Genomic DNA, 8,846 nt, shown 5'->3' on the forward strand with positions numbered 1-8,846 from the left:
AGGGTATATGAAAGGAAAAAAGCCTAAGAATTTAATTTTACTTTTTTTCATTATATGACTTTGAGGAGGGGAGTCCTTTTCTTTCCCCTGACCCCAGTTTCTCCTACATAAAACTGAATAGAGATAGGGTGTTGGACTTCTAGAGCTCTAAGATCTCTAGCTGACCTGATGTCTCCCTGACTTGAAAGTCACTCAGCACAGAGCAGGTCAGGTGTTTCCAGAGATTATCATGCAGAAGCCTCAGGTATGACTGGAAGTGTTTCCAGGGCCTAAGTCAAGTTAACACACTTAGGAATGGATATATATCTTTGTACTGATGCCAATTCAGTGTTCCAAAGCACTGATCAAGTTCTTGGGTGCCTGATGCAACTCAGGCTTGGGACAACAAAAGAACCAGATGGGGATTTGGCTCCCATCTAGGATTTTTCCCAAGGTCTGGGGAAAGAGAAGCACAGATTTAGAGATCTGAAAGGTACCTCAGTGGTGCTGTGAAGTGATCCATAAATGAACAGAAACTTAGTATAACTGAGTAGTGGTAGTCTGGAGCCTTGGGCTGGAGTTCTAGAAACCCAGACTGTAGTTGGCTCTACCCTGTTGTCCTTGCATGATCCTGTATTCACTCCTTTCTGAGCCTCAGTTTCCTCCTATGCACAATGGGTAGGTTGAACTAGATTTCTAAGGTCTCTTGAGATTACACAGTTTTAGACTAATTGGGTCTCCTTCTTGGGTCTTAATTTTCCACTTTGTACAATGTGCACTCAAGTGAATCTTTCTCCACCCATTTTCTGGTCATCAACCTAAAAAGAGCTACATCAGACCTGGAATTCCCATAGCCAAGCCATCCCCTACTACATCTCACCATCTCCATGCCTAACTAACCTGAACCCAGTCATTTCAGTAAGGGCACCCCCTCATTCCCTGCTTCCATTCTTGGCAAAAGTCATTCTCTGTCTTTCTGCTTCTGCCTGACTGGGTCATCTTCTCATTCCATTTCTCTCTATTTCTACCTACTTTTTGACACTGTTGACCACCACCTTCTCTTGGAAGCTCTTTATCCCCTTTTGGCTTCCATAACATTGCTCTCTCCTGCTTCTACTCCTGCCTATATGATTGTTCTCCCTTGTTAGTCTCCTTTTCATGATTATGATTCATGTTCCACTTTATAACTAGGGGGATGCATGTCCCTCAAGACTCTGGCCTGGGTCCCCTTCTTTTCGCTCTCTGTAACCTCTCTCTTGGTGATCTCATCAGCTTCCAGGGATTTAATTATCACTCCCATGCAGTTCAGTAAAACCAGTCAAAATCTCTCTACTTCCAATTCCACTTGCTTGCTGGTTATCCCCACCTAGATGTCTCCCTGACTTGTGTCTTGGTTTATTAGCTTTACTTATACTTGTGATATTAAAAGTCAAACTGACCGTACCTCCCTTTCCAGAATGATTTCTTATTACTTCATTGTACTCTGTGTTCTAGCCAAATTGTACTTCTTAATATTCTCACACCAGGACACTTCATTTTCTCTTTCTATCCCTTTGTATAGGCTGTTCGTCTTGTCTGGAACATTCTCCTTTCTCACATCCATTTCTTAGAATCCCTAGCTTCCTTCAAGGTTCAAACCAAAGTGCAACTTTCTTTATGAATTCTATCCCATTTAAGTTGTACGCACTCCCCAACCCACCTTAAATTTTATGTATATATGCATACACACGCACAACCATACATGTGTTTGTATATGTATGTATATAACACATGTATATACACATACATATACACAGGTGTCCATATAAATACATGTATGTATGTATATATGTATATGTTTGTGTGTGTATTTATGTGTGTGTGTGTGTGCATGTGTGTGTTTATGTATTATGTATATAGAGAGTGCAGGGGCACTCTCAACTCATATAATGGGATTTGAGAGAAGGGTATCTACCCTGGGCTCAAGTGGGTTTATACCCACTTAGGACCACAATTTATGAACTCTGAACAATTCATTTGTTTTTAATAGTCAGCTAATGAACACAATTAGTTCAAAGCAAAAACATAATGAAATGGCACAGGAGAAGCAACAAAACATTTCCCCAATAAACCTCAGGCATAGTCTCCTACAAATACACATGCCATCACTAGGAAGAGTGGGCATATATAGGTAACATTTGTGGAGAGCAACACTGGCTGTTTTGATGTTCATCATACTCAAAACTTCATCTCTCCACTCCTACAGGCTGTCCTCCATGCCTGGAATGCTTTCCTTCCTCATCCTCTAAATCTCGTACATACATGATTATCTACTCTTTGGTTCCTCCATTAGAATGTGAGATCCTTGAAGGCAGGAACTGTGTTTTTGTTTTTCTTTATATCCTCAACACTGAGCCACTGCTTAATAATTGTGTGATGATGATGATGATGATGATGATGATGATGATGATGATGATGACAGGTACATGTGTAAAGAACATGTGAAAACAGCTATAAGCAAAGCCTCAAAGAAAAATTCAATTAGGCCCAAGTCAAACAAGAACTCCTGGAAGAGTTCAAGAAAGACATGAGTGGTTGAAGAAAAATTGGGAAAAAATGAGTGATGCAAGAAAATTATGGAAAGAGAATTAATAACTTGATACAAGAAGCACAAAAAGTACTGAGGAAATAACACCTTAAAAAACACGGAATTGACCCAATGGTAGATAAGGAACAAAAATTCACTGAAGAAAAGAACTTCTTAAAAGTAGAACTGTCCAAAGAGAAAATAAGATATAAAAGCTCACTGAAGAAAATAACTTATAAATTAGAGTTGGGCAAATGGAAGGTAATGACTTCATGAGACATCAACACATAATATAAAGTCAAAAGCATGAAAAAATAGAAGAAAATGTGAAATATCTAATCAGAAAAACAAATGACCTTGAAAACAGATCAAGGAGAGATAATTTAAGAAGTACTGGATTACCTGAAAGCTGAGAGAGACAGAGAGAGAGAGAGAGAGAGAGAGAGAGAGAGAGAGAGAGAGAGAGAGAGAGAGAGAGAGAGAGAGAGAGAGAGAGAGAGGGAGAGGGAGAGGGAGAGGGAGAGAGAGGGAGAGGGAGAGAGAGAGAGAGAGAGAGAGAGAGAGAGAGAGAGAGAGAGAGAGAGAGAGAAGAGGAAGAAGAAGAAGAAGAAGATGAAGAAGAAGAAGAAGAAGAAGAGAGGGGGGGAGGGAGAGGGAGAGAGAGTGTGTGTATATACATTATGTTTCAAGAAATTGCCAAGGAAAACTGACCCAATATCTTAGATCCAGAAGATAAAATAGATATTGAAAGAAATCATTGATGACCTCCTGAAAGAGATCTCAAAATGAAAACTCCCAGGACTTTGTAGATAGCTTCCAGATCAAGGAGAAAAAATTTCAAGCAGTCAGGAACAAACAATTCAAATATCATGGAGTCACAGTCAGGATCACACAAGATTTAACAGCTATCATATTTAAAAAGCAAAAGACTTAGAATATGATATTCCAGAAGGTAAAGGAGCTGGGATTGCTATCAAGAATAACCTACTCAGTAAAATTGAGTATAATCCTCAGGGGGGGAAATGGATATTTAATGAAATAGAGGACTTTCAAGCATTCCTGAATAAAAGACCAGAGTGGAATAGAAAATTTAACATTCAAACACAAGACTCAAGAGACATAGAAGAGTTATCATAAGAGACGTAATAAAATTAAATTATTTCTATTCTTATGTGGAAAGATGATCCATGTAACTTTATCATTAGTAGGACAATTAGGAGTCTGCATAGACAGAAGTCATAGGTATTGAGCTGATTATATTGAGAGGATCTCTAAAAAAAATGAAGGGGTGAGAAAGAAGGATGCACGAGGAAACAGGGGAAGGGAGAAAAATAATGGGGAAGTTTTTATTTTATAGTGGAGGGAGAGTTGAAGGTGGTGGTGTCAGGCAATGCTTGAACTTTACTCTCATCACAGTTGGTTCAGAGAGAAAAGAATGAGTATACACACTCAGCTGCTGTAAGAAATCCGTCTTACCCAATAGGGAAATGGAGAGAAAGAGGATGAGACATTGGGTGGATAGGAATGATAAAAGCGAGAGTGGATTAAGGAAGGCAGTGGTCAGAATCAAAACAGACTTTTGAAGAGGCAAAGGATAAAAAGAGAACAGGGTAACCAGAAGAAAATAGAATAGACAGAAATACACAGTTAGTAGTCATAACTGAATGTGAATGGAATGAGTTTTCCCATAAAATGGAAGTGGATAGTAGAATGGAGTAGAAAGCAAAATCCAACAATACATTGTTCATAAGAGACAAACGTGAAACAGAGAGACACAGGCAAGTACAAATAAGGAGCTGGGGAAAAAATCTATTATGCTTCAGCTTAGGTAAAAAAAAAAAAAAGCAGGGGTAGCAATCATGATCTCAGACAAAGCAAAAACAAAAATAGACCAAACAGAGATAATCAGTGAAACTACATTTTGCTAAAAGGTATCTCAGGCAATGAAGTAATATAAAAAAATTTTACATTAAATTTCTCTGAAGACTTTATTTCTCAAATATATAGAGAATGGAGCAAAATTTATTTTAAAAAAAGTCATTTCCCAATTGATAAATGATCAAAGGATATGAACAGGGAGTTTTCAGATGAAAAAACCAAAACTATCTATAGCCATGTGAAAAATTCTCTAAATCATCATTGATTAGAGAAATGCAAATTAAAATAACTCTTAGGTGCCATCTCACAACACATTAGAAATGACACACTGGAAGGTATGAGAGAAAATAAGTAGACTAATAAACAATTGGTGGAGTAATGGACTGGTCTAATCATTCTGCAGAATAATTAGGAACTATGCCCAAAGAAGTATAAAACTATTTGATCCAAGGAATACCACTACTAGATTTGTATTCCAAAAAGATCAAAGGAAAAGTACCTATATATACAAAAATATTTATAGCAGCTCTTTTTGTGTTAGCAAAAAAATTGGAATTCAAGGGAGTGTTCATCTTCTGGGGAATAGCTGAACACTTTGTGGTATATAATCATGACTGAGTACTATTGTGCTATAAGAAATGATGAGGGGGGTGGTTTCAGAACAAACATAGCAACACCTATATGAATTGATGCAAAGTGAAGTGGAAAGAACTGGAAGGACATTGTGCACAATAATTGTAATATTATAGTGGGAAGACTTACGTGAACTGTAAGTGATGTGAAGTGAAGCAGATGAAAGGTGAAGTGAGCAGAACCAGGAGAACATTGTACATAGTAACGGCAACATTGCAGGATGATCAACTATGACTGACTTAGCTCTTCTCAGCAATACAATGAGACAATTCCAAAAGACTCCTGATGGAAAATGCTATCCACATCTAGAGAAATGGAGTCTGAATGCAGATTAAAGGTACTATTTTTACTTTCCCTTTTTGCTTTTTTCCCTTTAGTTCTGTTTCTTCTTTCACAACATGACATATGGAAATATGTTTTACATTATCACACCTATATAACATATCAAATTGCTTACTGTCTTAGGGGGGAAGAGGAAAGAAAGGGATGAAAAAAATGGAACTCAAAATTTTATTAAAAAATGAATGTTGAAAATTGTCTTCATATGTAACTGAAAAAAATAAAATACTATTTAAAGAAAAAAATAAATGCTTCTTTGCTGACTTATAAAGAGGGAATATTTCTGGAGCATTTTGTACTAGATAAGCTCTGAGCCTCCTAAATCTAAGAATTTTGGGATCCTCAGACTTCAAATGATTAGATGCTTTCTCTTTGACATCAGAGCCTGTGTTTTTGCCTTTCTTTGTCTCGCCATTGATAAACACAGATCCTAGAACATAGTAGACACTTAATAATTGCTTGTTGAGTAACAATCTAGACTAGACATCTGCCGGTCCTGTAGTAATTTTGGAGCATGTGTGGTGGTTTGGGTTTTTTTGGTGGGGAGGGGCAATGCTCCCATTTTTGTCAGAAGTTTTTGTGTGCAGTAATAAATCACAATGATTTCTCCCCTTAATGACTTGGAGGTAGGCTGGAAATAGGTTTGGTGGTTTGGAAAGCATTTCTATTCCTAAGGTTATTATGTTTAGAATCCTGGGCTTTCTCCACTAGGGTCTGAGGAAAAATGGTGGTCAAAATGATGGTCCTTTGACTTGTCTGGCACCTGACACCTCCTGTCTCTCCTTCTGAATGCCTTATGGATTCAGTATGGCTAGCTTTCCTGCTCTCTGTGGCACCTGGTTGGCAGTCAGCGTCTTCAAAGAGAGAGAAAATACCCATGCAGGAAAAAATCAGACACAAAACTCCTAGGTTTTAGGAGACAATGGCTCACATATAACTTGTTGGGTCAGGTTGGGGCTGTGTGAGTCATTACATCACTTGGCAACCACATCAAACCTGCTATTTGATTCATTATCACATTAATTCTCTTAGGCATATTAATGTATATAAGTATATATTTATTGGCTTACCATAATAATTGTCAGCATTTATGTAATATACAACAATTCAAGGTTTACAAAGGGATCTACATATGTGATTTCGTTTGAACCTTACAGTAACTTTGTAAGGTGTTATTATCTCTGTTTTACATATTCAAAAATTGAGGCAGAGAGGTTAAACAACTTTGTAAGATCACGCAGCTAATAAATGTCAACGGTTAAATTGAAAGTTAGATCTTTCAAGCTCCAAGTATAGAACTCCAACCACACTATACCAACCAGCCTCAGGAAAACAACCAATATGCTGCCCACATTGTATTGGAAAACTATTTGTATTACAAAGATGGAGTACGGCTAATGCCTATGTAGTGTTCAAAAGCTGCCACTCATGTAACATTGTAAAGGTGGATACTTTCACATTTGGGCTGATGGCATCTCTTTCACATGGTCCTTAGCTGAGAATTCTTGCAGAGCTATCCTTGATTCTAGCTTCAAGTTAGCTTCCTCTAACCACAGTCAGTGTCATATTGTTGAGGATTCAAGGTCAGGCATCACACAGATTAATGATTACTTTCAGAATGACTTCCATAGGCTACTTCAGAGCTCATTTTTTAAAATAATTTTCTTGGAAGCCATGGCAATACCCAACTGTATTTTCAAAACGACGGGTTATACGTTTGTTGAACTAGTTCAAAATGCTCTTGTAGAATATTCATATTATGGCAAAGTCAGTCAGATAACTGAGCCCCTAGTGGTAGACCCTGGTCAATTATCAATCTGGTGAAGTCTGAGGGGTCCTAGGTGAAAAGAGAGAATAGAAGAAATGGGGAGCAGGATAGGATGGAGGGAAATATTGTTAGTCTTACACAACGTGACTATTATGGAAGTCATTTGCAAAACTACACATATATAACCTATATTGAATTGGTTGCCTTCTCAGTGGGGATGGGTGGAGTGGGAGAAAGGAAGGGAAGTTGGAACTCAAAGTTTTATGAACAACTCTTGAGAATTGTTTTTGCATACAGCTGGGAAAAAAGAAATACAGGTAATGGGGTATAGAAATCCATCTTGCCCTACAAGTCAAGAGAGAGGAGAAGGGAAGGGAGGGGTGTGAGAGAATGGAGGGCAGATTGGTAGAAGGGGCAATTAGAATGCTCAGAGTTTTGGGGTGAGGGGAGATGGGGAGAAAATTTGGAACTCAAAATTTTGTGGAAATGAATGTTTAAAACTAAAAATAAATAAATAAACATTTTTTTAAAAATCAAGTTAAATTGGTGGAGGAAAAATTGGAAAGAGAAATGAGAGGAAAGCAAGAAACTCATGAAAAACAAGTCAACAACTTGCTAAAGGAGCCCCAAAAAATAATGAGGAAAATGACACCTAAAAAGTTTTCCAGACCCAGTGGTAAAAAAGGTCAAAAAGCTAATGAGAAGAATGCCTTAAAAAGCAAAATATACCAAATGGAAAAAGAGGAACAAAAATTTACAAAATAAAAAAACAGAAGAAAAATTGAAATTGAAAATTGAAAAATAAAAGAAAATGTAAAATGCCTTATTGGAAAAACAACTGACATGGAACATGGAAATAGGAGAGATAATTTCAGAGTTATTGGTCTACCTGAAAGCTATGATAAAAGAAAAGAGCCAGAACAACTTTTTTCATGAAATTGTCAAGGAAATCTGCATTAAGGTCCTAGAATCAGAGAGTAAAACAGTCATTGAAAGAATTCACTAATCATCTCCTGAATGAGACCCAGAAATGAAAACTCCAGGGAATATAGCAGCCCATTTCCAGAATTATCAAGTCAAGGAGAAAATACCACAAGCAGGCAGAAAGAAACAATTTAAAAATCAGGAAGCCACATTTAGGATTTTGCAGAAACTAGCAGCTTCTACATTAAAGGATTAGAAAACTTGGAATATGATATTCTCAGAGGCATTGGATTGCAGGCAAAATGAACTACCTAGCAAAATAGAGGAAAATGTTTCAGGAGAGCAGATGGACTTTCAATGAAATATGGGACATCAAATTTATCTGAGGAAAAATTCAGAGCTTAGTATAAAGTTTGACCTTCAAATACAAGACTCATGAGAAACTTAGAAAGCTATAGAGCAATGGGAAAAAAGCACGTTATTCAATAAAGTTAAACAATTTACGTCCTTACATGGGAGAATGATACTTGCAATTCTTGCAAACTAAGTCTTTAGTTTGACATTTAGAAAGGGTATACATAGTCAGAGGGTATGGGTATGAGTGAGTCTTGATTTTATGGTTAAAAACATTAATTGAGGAGTGAAAAAAGATTGGAAAAAAAAGAAGAAAGGAAGAGGCAGAAAAGGTTAAATGACATCACACGAAATGACACAAAGACCTACTACAGTAGTGGGAAAGAAGGGAGGGAGGTGAGCATT

The sequence above is a fragment of the Notamacropus eugenii genome, chromosome 4, assembly GCF_028372415.1.
Source record: "Notamacropus eugenii isolate mMacEug1 chromosome 4, mMacEug1.pri_v2, whole genome shotgun sequence".
Lineage (NCBI taxonomy): Eukaryota > Metazoa > Chordata > Mammalia > Diprotodontia > Macropodidae > Notamacropus > Notamacropus eugenii.